Here is a 12,737-nt window from a genome sequence, read left to right as displayed (position 1 = left end):
TGTATCCTCACCACCACCAGAGCTGTATCCTCACCCCACCAGAGCTGTATCCTCACCCCACCAGAGCTGTATCCTCACCATCACCAGAGCTGTATCCTCACTACCACCAGAGCTGTATCATCACCAGAGCTGTATCCTCACCCCACCAGAGCTGTATCCTCACCATCACCAGAGCTGTATCCTCACCATCACCAGAGCTGTATTCTCACCCCACCAAAGCTGTATCATCACCATCACCAGAGCTGTATCTTCACTACCACCAGAGCTGTATCCTCACTACCACCAGAGCTGTATCATCACCAGAGCTGTATTCTCACCACCACCAGAGCTGTATCCTCACCCCACAAGAGCTGTATTCTCACCACCACCAGAGCTGTATCCTCACCCCACAAGAGCTGTATCCTCACTACCACCAGAGCTGTATCCTCACTACCACCAGAGCTGTATCATCACCAGAGCTGTATCATCACCAGAGCTGTATCATCACCAGAGCTGTATCCTCACTACCACCAGACCTGTATTCTCACCACCACCAGAGCTGTATCCTCACCACCACAAGAGCTGTATCCTCACCATCACCAGAGCTGTATCCTCACCCCACAAGAGCTGTATCCTCACTACCACCAGAGCTGTATCATCACCAGAGCTGTATCATCACCATCACCAGAGCTGTATCCTCACTACCACCAGAGCTGTATCCTCACCCCACAAGAGCTGTATCCTCACCCCACCAGAGCTGTATCCTCACTACCACCAGAGCTGTATCATCACCAGAGCTGTATCCTCACCAGAGCTGTATCCTCACTACCACCAGACCTGTATCCTCACCCCACCAGAGCTGTATTCTCACCACCACCAGAGCTGTATTCTCACCACCACCAGAGCTGTATTCTCACCACCACAAGAGCTGTATCCTCACCCCACCAGAGCTGTATCCCCACCATCACCAGAGCTGTATCCTCACCAGAGCTGTATCCTCACCCCACCAGAGCTGTATTCTCACCACCACCAGAGCTGTATCCTCACTACCACCAGAGCTGTATCCTCACTACCACCAGAGCTGTATCATCACCAGAGCTGTATCCTCACCACCACCAGAGCTGTATCCTTACTACCACCAGAGCTGTATTCTCACCACCACCAGAGCTGTATCCTCACCCCACCAGAGCTGTATCCTCACTACCACCAGAGCTGTATCATCACCAGAGCTGTATCCTCACCACCACCAGAGCTGTATTCTCACCACCACCAGAGCTGTATCCTCACCACCACCAGAGCTGTATCCTCACCCCACAAGAGCTGTATTCTCACCACCACCAGAGCTGTATCCTCACCCCATCAGAGCTGTATTCTCACCCCACCAGAGCTGTATCCTCACCATCACCAGAGCTGTATCCTCACCCCACCAGAGCTGTATCATCACCAGAGCTGTATCCTCACCCCACCAGAACTGTAGCCTCACCACCACCAGAGCTGTATCATCACCAGAGCTGTATCCTCACTACCACCAGAGCTGTATTCTCACCCCACCAGAGCTGTATCCTCACCCCACCAGAGCTGTATCCTCACCCCACCAGAGCTGTATCCTCACCATCACCAGAGCTGTATCCTCACTACCACCAGAGCTGTATCATCACCAGAGCTGTATTCTCACCACCACCAGAGCTGTATTCTCACCACCACCAGACCTGTATTCTCACCACCACCAGAGCTGTATCCTCACCACCACAAGAGCTGTATCCTCACCCCACCAGAGCTGTATCCCCACCATCACCAGAGCTGTATCCTCACCAGAGCTGTATCCTCACCACCACCAGAGCTGTATTCTCACCACCACCAGAGCTGTATCCTCACTACCACCAGAGCTGTATCCTCACCAGAGCTGTATCCTCACCACCACCAGAGCTGTATCCTCACTACCACCAGAGCTGTATCCTCACCAGAGCTGTATCCTCACCACCACCAGAGCTGTATTCTCACCACCACCAGAGCTGTATTCTCACCACCACCAGAGCTGTATCCTCACCATCACCAGAGCTGTATCCTCACCATCACCAGAGCTGTATCCTCACCATCACCAGAGCTGTATCCTCACCACCACCAGAGCTGTATCCTCACCATCACCAGAGCTGTATCCTCACCACCACCAGAGCTGTATCCTCACCACCACCAGAGCTGTATCCTCACCCCACCAGAGCTGTATCATCACCAGAGCTGTATCCTCACCCCACCAGAGCTGTATTCTCACCACCACCAGAGCTGTATCCTCACCACCACCAGAGCTGTATCCTCACCACCACCAGAGCTGTATCCTCACCCCACCAGAGCTGTATCATCACCAGAGCTGTATCCTCACCACCACCAGAGCTGTATTCTCACCACCACCAGAGCTGTATCCTCACCACCACCAGAGCTGTATCCTCACCCCACCAGAGCTGTATCACCACCACCAGAGCTGTATTCTCACCCCATCAGAGCTGTATTCTCACCCCACCAGAGCTGTATCCTCACCATCACCAGAGCTGTATTCTCACCCCACCAGAGCTGTATCCTCACCATCACCAGAGCTGTATCATCACCATCACCAGAGCTGTATCCTCACCACCACCAGAGCTGTATCCTCACCATCACCAGAGCTGTATCATCACCATCACCAGAGCTGTATCCTCACCACCACCAGAACTCTATCCTCATCACCACCAGAACTCTATCCTCATCACCACCACAGCTGTATCCTCACCATCACCAGAGCTGTATCCTCACCCCACCAGAGCTATATCCTCACCATCACCAGAGCTGTATCCTCACCATCACCAGAGCTGTATCCTCACCATCAGAGCTGTATCCTCACCACCGAAGCAGCAGCAGCTCCCCATCCTTTGTCCCCTTTACCCCGTAATCTGGCAGGGGTCAGTGTCACGATTCACAACGTGACCGTCACCCCTACGTCACGGACCGGGGTGACTTTAGGCCAACAGACGGCTATCACATGTGCAGGGGGGCTTATCTTAGTTATCCCTCCACTGCTAGCAATGTGATGAAAACAACCACAAGGCTATTGGCCTATCAGTTTACAGCAGGGACTTATTTTAGGTATCCCACTGCTCAGCAATATAACACGAAATGCAGGGATTTATGTATATCCCGCTTTACAGTTCTGCTTGAACTTGCAGCTCTCTGGCGCCCCCCTTACCCTCAGGTCAGATTAGGTACTGCACCCTGGGTAATTAGTCGCCAGAAAGGCTGCTTGCTATGTACTGGCTATTGGGCACGCTGCAGCGAGGCGATAACTACTCCCGCTCAGGCAGGAACAACAATTATCAACGCCGCAGTCGCTACAATGACTCCCAAAGGCACAGAACAAGGTATGCTGCCACCAGCTTCGATTAAACAGGTCCGAAGCTGACCCAAAACAGTAGCGTATTTCCCTTTAGAAGACTTAGGGTACGTTTTAGAGCAGGAAGAACGAAAACTAGTAATATGAATATTTTACTCCGAAAGATTAAGCAGAGTTTTATCAAAATTAGTACAAGGATGTTACAATAAGAGACAACTGAAAATATGTAAAAGGCAATTATAAAATAACGGGATTAAATGAGAAAAGGTAAAACTCACATGTTCTCAGGTCATTTCAGGCAAAATCATGCTGGTAGGCGGAACCCCAAATGTCCCAGGGCATCAGGAGGTCTGGATAGGAACAGCTCCTCAGGTAAGACTCACTGCTGGGTGCCTTGCATGAAACTTATAGCCTGCAGCCCTGTGACATTACTAACAGGGCTGGTTTCCTCGGACCCTCCTCTCTCCTCAGATTTACCAAGTTAAACACAAATTTTTATAATGCTCGTATCTCCGCTCCAGAGCATGTCAATATCATAACATACCCAGCATTCATCTTATTTTAAAATTGGCGTTCTAATGAGACCAAATTTGTCCTAGTTGGGACACACAGTTCTGGAGAAATCCGTACTTTTTACCTGTTGGAATTAGAGGCTCGTGCTTACAGTGGCTGACAGATCCGCCGATGGAGATCCGCAAAATGGACTTATTATTTTCCTAGCCTAAATCATTGGCCCAATATCTTATGATAATAGAACAAAGGACTTCCTGTCTTTAGAGGAATTCTATACCAGTTCTAGCTGATTCTAGGTGGGAGGAGGGAGAGTGAGCAGTGTAGGGAGATCGGCTTACAGCTCCAAGTGCAATAAAAATTCTTCTGGGAGGGGCATGAGGGGTTTGGGATCTACACATACACATCTCTGCAAACAGAAACACACAGAGAAGGGGGGGGGGGTTTAGCCCACAGTATGGTGCTAACAGACAAAGCTACAAAATCATATTACATTTCATACAATATCATGACACCTCCTTTTGGTCTGCGCTACGGAGGCAGAACCCCTCGGTATGCCTCCATGTGCACCTCAGTAGGTTCACCCTGGCGGGACAGTCCATCTGCATTGCCATGCTCCCTGCCTGTTTTGTGTTCAATGGTGAAGTCAAACTGTTGAAGAGCAAGGATCCAGCGTAGTAACCTGCCGTTGGTTCCACACATGGCGTTTAGTCAGCGCAGAGGGTTGTGGTCGGTCACCACAGTGAAGGTGCAACCGTACAAGTAGGGCTGCAAGCGCTGCAGGGCCCAGACTATGGCCAGGCACTCCTTCTCGACGGTGGAGTAGGCCACTTCCCTCGGCAGAAGTTTCTGTCTCAGGTATAACATGGGGTGCTCTTGGTCCTCCGAGTCAACCTGGCTGAGCACAGCACCGAGGCCAAACTCACTGGCGTCAGTCTGTACCAAGAACGGTCGACTGCTTTCAACCCAGGGGCATTACACAGTGCTGTTTTCAACGCCTGGAAGGCCCCCTCACAGCCGTCGGTCCAGTTGCCGATTTGGGGTAGCTTCTTCCTGGTGAGGTCCGTCAAAGGTTTTGCCAGGCTACTATAGTGCTGTACGAAGCGCCTATAGTACCCTGCAGTGCCCAGGAAGGACATCACCTGTTTCTTGGTCCTGGGGGTGGGCCAGTTCACGATTGCTCCCACTTTCTCAGGCTCTGGCTTTAGGGTGCCCCTGCCTACCCGGTGTCCCAGGTAGTGGACCTCACTCATGCCCATCTGGCACTTTCCCGGCTTGATGGTCAGTCCGGCTCGGTGAATTTGCCAGAGCACCTCCTTGAGATGCTGCAGGTGTTCCTCCCAGGTGGAACTGAATATGGCAATGTCATCCAAGTACGCCACCGCGTACTTCTCCAGTCCCTGAAGCAGGTGGTTGACCATCCGCTGGAAAGTGGCAGGGGAATTCTTCATGCCGCAGGGCATGACTGTGGACTCGTAAAGTCCGAAGGGTGTGATAAAGGTGGACTTCTCCCGCGCCTCGGGACTCAGGGGAATCTGCCAGCATCCTCGACTCAGATCCATTATGGTCAGGTAGTTTGCACTAGCTAACCTCTCAAGCAGCTCCTCGATGCGCAGCATTGGGTGCGCGTCAGAGGCTGTGAAGGCGTTGAGCCCCCTGTAGTCCACGCAGAATCGGGTGGTCCGATCCTTCTTGGGCACGAGAACTACAGGTGCGGCCCACGCACTCTTTGACCGTCGAATCACCCCCAGCTGTAACATCTCAGCGATCTCCTCGCGCATAATCTGCTGCATCTGGTCGGAGATTTGATAAGGTGTTCGCCGTAGTGGGGCATGATTCCCGGTGTCCACCTTGTGGACTGCTAACTCAGTCCTCCCAGGTCGGTTGGAGAAAAAGGCCCGGTAGGGATCCAACTTGGTCCGCAACTGCGACCGCTGGGGTTCAGTTAACGAGGCGCTTACCTCCACGTCCTCGATGGACCCACCGGCCTTGGCTTGGGCCAGCATGTCCAGGAGGGTGTCTTCCTCCCCGTCTTCGGGTAAGCGGCAGACCGGTAGGACGAAAGGTTCACGTTCGTGATGAGCCTTCATCATGTTGACGTGAAAGGCCTTTCGTCTACCCCGAGCGTTGTCAAGCGTGACCACGTACGTGACCGGGTTGAGCTGTTGGTGGACGACATACGGGCCCTCCCAGGCTGCCTGAAACTTATCCGTTGGCACGGGGACCAGCACCCACACCTTTTGACCCACGTGGTAGGTCCGCTCCCGGGCGTTCTGGTCGTACCAGTGCTTCTGCATCATGTTGTCATGCACAAACTGCGTCAAGGTCTGCATCTTGTCACGGAAGAGCATGACATACTCCACTATGGACACTTCAGAAGTGTTCGGTTCCTCTTCCCAGGATTCCCTTACCAACCCAAGGGGGAGAACCCAGTCGAGGCCTGCGGAACCTCTCGGTAAGCGAATAGCAGGTGTGGGAGGTACCGCTCCCAGTCGCGCTCTTGGGTCTCAATCAGCATGCGTAGCATCTGTTTGAGGGTACCATTGAAGCGTTCACACAAGCCATTGGTCTGTGGGTGATACGCACTCGATACCAGGTGCTTCACCTGCATTCTCTTACAGAGAGCCTCCATTAGGCGAGACATAAATTGAGTCCCTTGATCAGTAAGCATCTCCCTGGGAAACCCTACACGTGAAAAGATGGCCAACAGGGCATCCGCCACCTTATCTGCCCTAGTTGACGACAGAGCTACTGCCTCTGGGTACCGGGTAGCATAGTCTACCACAGTAAGGATATATTGCTTTCCAGAGCTGCTGGGGACGGCCAGCGGGCCCACAATGTCCACCGCGATCCTCTGGAAAGGCTCCTCTATCACTGGCAAAGGGATCAGGGGAGCCTTAAGAGCAGGCCCCACCTTCCCCACTCTTTGACAGGTGATACAGGAGCGGCAGTAGTTTGACACATCTGTCCCCATCTTAGGCCAATAGAAGTGTTGAGACAGCCGGGCCTTAGTTTTGTTGATCCCCAAGTTTCCGGCTAGCGGGATCTCATGGGCAATCCGCAACAACTCACCCCGGAATTGCTGCGGGACGACCAGCTGTCTTTCCCTCAACCACTCCTTTTGTGATTCTCCGGGTACTGTCTCCCGGTACAACCTTCCTCGTTCCCAGAACACCTTCTCCTTATCAGTCACGGAGAAGCGCGTCCCGGCGAGCTGTCTCAAATTCTCCAGGCTCGCATCTGTGTGCAGAGCGGCCTGAAACTCCTGGCTAGGGGAAGCCAGAAGCGACGTCAGGGTCCCTTCCCCACGGGAACCCTCTTGGACCTGCTCTGGGTCCACCTCTGGTTCAGTCACAGTGATGACTGAGGAGGGTCCGGAAGGCAGACAGTTATCTGCGTTCCGGGCACTCTGACTGCGGGTGACAGCAGCTACGTAGGCTGTCTCCCCGGGGGTTTCTACAGGCCCATCAGCCGGCGCTGCTATGGGCTCTACCTCCCCATCCACCCCCAACACTCCAGGGGCAGTGCTACTTATGGGCCAGTTACCTTCCTCGGTGGCACTGGTCACTTTCATGGCGTCACCTTCCTCACGGTTCCCATGCATCTCCCCATTTCCTGTAGCACCGACACTTGCCCCTGTTAGGGGTTCCTCAGCCGTCTCACTCCGCAGAGCGACGTGGCTGGGCACGCCTGTACCTATGGACACATTAACCTTCACAGAAAAATCATTATCAGGTTCAGCTGGCACAGGTACAACATTTTCACCATCAATCCTAGGGAAAAAATGGTTAATAGATGCATCATTACAAGATAAAACATGGTCAGGTAACACATGCGATTTCCCATCATCATCATCATCAGGGTTAACTTTACCCTTATTAGTAGATTGGGGAGGGGTGTCAGGGACGTAGTATGCAACCATCCTCCCCAAATCAGTTCCCCAACAAAACATCAGTGGGCAAATTATCAGACAGCCCCACTTCCTTCACCCCGCTCCCGGCACCCCAATCAATATAAACCCGGGCCATCGGTAAGGGACAGCTGATGCCCCCAATCCCAGTGACAGTTAGGGTTTTCCCCGGAATGATTTCTTCAGGGGCCGCCAGTTTGGGTCGGATGAGGGTTCGTTCAGCCCCGGTGTCCTTGAGGCCTGTAGCAACATGGCCTCCCACAGTGACGTGCTGTACGTTGTCACACATCCTCCCAACCACACCACCCACCAAAAGAACTGCTGCATTAGGCCCTGGGGCCTTGGCTGGGGGGTTCTTCTGCTTGGCTGGGCAGTAGGTACTGATATGACCAGGCCGATTGCAGAAGTAACACTGGGGAGGTTCGGTGGTAGGTCTGGTGCTGTTGGCCACAGGGACAGGACCTCTGGTGTGCTGGCTGGCAGGGGTACTGGCGTTGGTTGCAGGCTTACCCCCTCTCCAGCTGGTGGTGACGCTTCCGCACTTCCGATCTACGGTTGGCCTCATAGGCATCGGCAATCTGTGCTGCTTTCGGTGGTCACTGACAGTCCTTGGGTCCACTGGTCAAACTGGGTCCCCAGTCCATGTGCCACAGTTTTTAGACCACAGTATGGTGCTAACAGGCAAAGCTACAAAATCATATTACATTTCATACAATATCGTGACAGTCGGGCCCCTCTGTATCCAGCTGTCACTGTAACCTATACGTGTATCTTATATGTCGCCTTCTCTCATGTGGAGAACCAGGAATCAGCGGAGCTACACATCATAAGTGTCTGTCCATAGTATAATGTGTGCAGCATTAGCGCCCCCTGCAGTCAGACAATAGGATGATTTGTGAAAAGTTTATCTTTTGCTGTAGTGGCTTCCTTCACATTTTTTTTTTATGCAGATCCTGAGATCCATCATGTCTTATCCTCCAGAGCAGCACTCTCTATTCTGCTGTTACATCAGGTCTTATCCTCCAGTCACCTCCAGAGCTACACTCTCTATTCTGCTGTTACATCATGTCTTATCCTCCAGAGCTGCAGTCACTATTCTGCTGTTACATCATGTCTTATCCTCCAGAGCTGCAGTCACTATTCTGCTGTTACATTGTGTCTTATCCTCCAGAGCAGCACTCTCAATTCTGCTGTTACATTGTGTCTTATCCTCCAGAGCAGCACTCTCTATTCTGCTGTTACATCATGTCTTATCCTCCAGAGCTGCAGTCACTATTCTGCTGTTACATCATGTCTTATACTCCAGTCACCTCCAGAGCTGAAGTCACTATTCTGCTCTTACACCAGACGTTTTCTCCAGAGCTGCAGTCAGCGCTATGCCTGCAGCTCTGACTGTGACTGGAGGTATGTTCAGGACACTTAAGGATATGTCTCCACCGTCAGGAATCCCGTTGCTTTGGACACAGCAGATACCCGGTGTCACGGATAACAGGGAGGATACCTTTATCATCCCCACCGCTCACACTAATATGTCATGATCCAGGGTTGTTTTGTTGCCCCTGGTTCTTTTTGAAGTGGATTTATCTATATCCCACTTCCGATTTGGAACTTGCAGCTCTGTGGCGCCCCCAGTACCCTCAGGTCAGTCAGGGTACTGCACCTAGGATAATTTGACGTCAGAAAGGCTGCCTGCTATGTACTGGCTATTGGGCACGTTGTAGCGAGAGCGATATAACTACTCCCACTCAGGCAGGAACAATAATTATCAAGACAGTCCATCGCTACAAGGTCTCCCGAAGGCACAGGACAAATCCGCTGCCACCAGCTCCGATTCCTTAATAAATAACAGGTCCGTAGCCAACCCAGATTAGTGGCGTAATTCACTTCAGAGGACGTGACAGTACGTTATGGAGCAAGGAAAAGCGAAGCTAGTAATTTTATATATTTTACTCCAAAAAGGTAGGCAGTGTTTAAAAAAGGGTAAAAAGATATTATAAAAGAAGACAAGTATCGTATGTACAAACAATTACAAATAAAAAAAGAATTAACGGTGAAAATCGACTTATGGTTCTTTCTTATCATTCAATGGTACGCTGTGTGGTAGCGGAGGAGGGGACATTACCAAAAATCTTCAGGTCAGATTGCACAGCCTGTCGTAGCTGAATTCCCCGGCAAAAGACACCCCCTTGTCTGGGCCTCCGAGTTTTATACCTTTGCCCAAAACTAGAGATCTCCCCCCCTGAATGACCTCATGGGGTTGGCAGAGCTATGGACTGCACTCCTCTTTGTTATGTGAAAAACCATCATCCCGTATATCTTGGCGTATGAACCTCGTAGAAAGACAACAATGATCATGATGCTCCCCACGTCATGGGGGTTCCTTTAAGTGTAAACACGAGGTAGATACATGACCCTCTTAAACTGCAATCCGTCTCTCGGTCCCTGCGAGGCGCTGTGCTCAGAAAACTCATCAGCATGTAGCCCTACTGTCACACATACGAAATATATAACTTTCATATCTCTGTCACTAATTGGTGTTGAGTTATGCCTTACTAGTCTCTACAGGAACAAAAGAGCACATTGTACTATGGCTGCCGTTCCCAGCTTAAAGCCATAAACTGCTCAGTGAAGGTTGCTGGCACGCTGGTCTCACATTACAGCTGTATAGCAGGGGGGAGGTAGGGGGAAAGGTGAAATCATATACAGGCACATGCAGTCAGAGGAAACTGCAGCTGAGAGCTCTGTATGTGTACTTAAAGTAATAAGAAATTCTTCCTATTTCTTGACACCCCGCTCAGCCCAAAGCGCCGCCCCCTGTTGTACAGATGTGTTCATAGAACACATGCAGAATCACGGCATCGTATTCATAGACTGTGTTATTTATCTTGCGGAGACGAAGATTCTCCGCAAAATAAATAGACATGATGCAGTCTGGAAAGACACGCCGCATGTCCGGTTACGCAGGGCCACCGGATGCGTCCCTGCACGCAAAGTGGAGATGGGTGTCAGGAAAAATGAAGAATTTCTTATTATTTCAATTACACACACAGAGCTCTCAGCTGCAGTTTCCTCTGCCTGCATGTGCCTGTGTGCGATTTCACTCTCCCCTGCTATACAGCTGTAACGTGAGACCAGCATGCCAGCAGCCCTCTCTGAGTTTATGGCCCTAAACTGAAAGTACAAAGCAGAAGCACATGGAAAAACCACGGTTTCTTTGTCCTTACAAACAAATATCATTGCAGCGATTAATGATAGAAGTGGGACAAAGACATCTTTGGCATGTGCCTCGGTAGAACTACCAGCCAGTGAGTTTTCTAGGTTCCAGAACCAGCACAATCACAGAAATGGATTTCTGCTTAACCAAGTCATACTTCCATTCCATGTTTAGACTTAATAGACAACGAATTTCAAAACCAGAATGATGATGGTCCCGCCGTCACTCGACAAAGCTTCCAACAAGAGTAATGGAATTAATAAGGTTTCAGTCCTTGTGAAAAGGGGAGTGCAGTCCATAGCTCTGCCAAACCCATGATGTCATCTGGGGGGGGGACCCTTAGTTTTGGGCAAAGGTGTCACGTGAATGTATAAAATGGAGTAGGATTTTTCATTTTCCCGTTATCACACATGCTGTGGGCTCCGACCCCCTTTCCTCTTCCCATTGCATTTGCTTGCCTAGGCACAATTCCTGTGTAACAAACCCAGCGGGGAGCCTTGAAACACCTCTCTGCTCTCTTCCCCCTCCCGTCGGAATGTTAATTAGCCCAGAGCTGACCTCATCCAAAAGAAATATGTGCTTTCCTTTGTAGATATGGGAAATAGTAAAAAGGGAATATCGCGGGACCAATGATAGAAAAATGACGTTTGCATATTCAGAATGTGATTTAATATAGCTTCACAACAGGGCCTCTTGCTGGAGTCTCACACCAACAAGAGAACCAGAGAAATGGATTTCTCCTAAACAGAGTGGACTAGCTAGCCCAAGTCTAGATTCATTAGAAAGCTAGTTTCAACATAAGATGAATGATGTGTGTGCTGGGACTCTGCTAGGTTATCGAGCCCATTTATGAGTGTTAGAAGTCTCTTACCAAAATGAGCACCCTGGCAGCTGGGGGGGGGGGGGAAGGGGAGGTAAACCAGCCCCTTTACGGATGTCTCAAGCCCAGCAGTATAAATTCCTGTACTGAACCCAGCCTTCACTCTTGCCTGGGACATCACTACCTCAAGACCCCCTGATGAATTGGGATATATGGATCTAAGCTGTTGTGAATTCTGTGGCTGAATTCACTCCTGTGGTCACAAGTGGTACTGCAGCTTCTGAGCTTCCTCCCTCAGGTGTTCTGGTGAGCTCGTTAACTGCTTCATTACTTAACTCTGCCTGATGCTGCTATCCTTGCTCCTTGTCAATGTTTCAGTGTTGGATCTGAGCTTCTCCTGATTGTTCCTGTGACCTGCTGCTCTGTATAGCTAAGTGCTTTTTGCTTTTTTGTTGATTTTTTTCTGTCCAGCTTGTCTTTTGTTTTGCTGGAAGCTCTGAGACGCAAAGGGTGTACCGCCGTGCCGTTAGTTCGGCACGGTGGGTTTTTTTTGCCCCCTTTGCGTGGTTTTGCTTTAGGGTTTTTTGTAGACTGCAAAGTTCGCTTTACTGTCCTCGCTCTGTCCTAGAATATCGGGCCCCACTTTGCTGAATCTATTTCATCCCTACGTTTTGTCTTTTCATCTTACTCACAGTCATTATATGTGGGGGGCTGCCTTTTCCTTTGGGGAATTTCTCTGGGGCAAGTCAGGCCTATTTTTCTATCTTCAGGCTAGCTAGTTTCTTAGGCTGTGCCGAGTTGCCTAGGTAGTTGTTAGGCGCAATCCACAGCCGCTTTTAGTTGTGTTTAGGATAGGATCAGGTGTGCAGTGTACAGAGTTTCCACGTCTCAGAGCTCGTTCTTGTATTTTTGGGTATTTGTCAGATCACTGTGTGCGCTCTGATCG

Source organism: Ranitomeya imitator, chromosome 4 (assembly GCF_032444005.1).
Source record: "Ranitomeya imitator isolate aRanImi1 chromosome 4, aRanImi1.pri, whole genome shotgun sequence".
NCBI classification, from domain to species: Eukaryota; Metazoa; Chordata; class Amphibia; order Anura; family Dendrobatidae; genus Ranitomeya; species Ranitomeya imitator.
This window is presented reverse-complemented; position numbering follows the sequence as displayed.